Source organism: Lemur catta, chromosome 2 (genome assembly GCF_020740605.2).
Source record: "Lemur catta isolate mLemCat1 chromosome 2, mLemCat1.pri, whole genome shotgun sequence".
NCBI classification, from domain to species: Eukaryota; Metazoa; Chordata; class Mammalia; order Primates; family Lemuridae; genus Lemur; species Lemur catta.
Window position 1 is genome coordinate 51,962,273 of NC_059129.1, and position 422 is coordinate 51,962,694.

Below are 422 nucleotides of genomic sequence, written 5' to 3' on the forward strand. Positions count from 1 at the left end.
GATCAGCAATTTTACATTATCTTTGAGGCACAGGAGGGGGAATAGAATTCTGGGACAGAGATTAGAAAATATGAGGACTGAGTTCCCTGATTCCCAACAGCACCTTTAGCAAGAACCTGATTGTCCTAGATGAGCTTAGTTCCCAGAAGATCCTAGAGAAAGTCAACACAAGGGTATATAAAAAGCTTCACAACAGGAAGATGCCAATACCCGACCAGCTGCCTACTCACTACCTGTCCAGGTAGCGCTGGGGCATAGACTATATAATCTAACATTCTGGCATGAAGGAAGCAGCTCTAAACAAGTGAAGAAAGAATGGTTGGGGGTGTGGACAGACAATAAGGCAGCAGGGGTTAATTGTTCTAGTTTTCCTTTGGAGTTCAAATGTGTGTGGTTCCAAAACAAAAATCCAGAAAGAAACA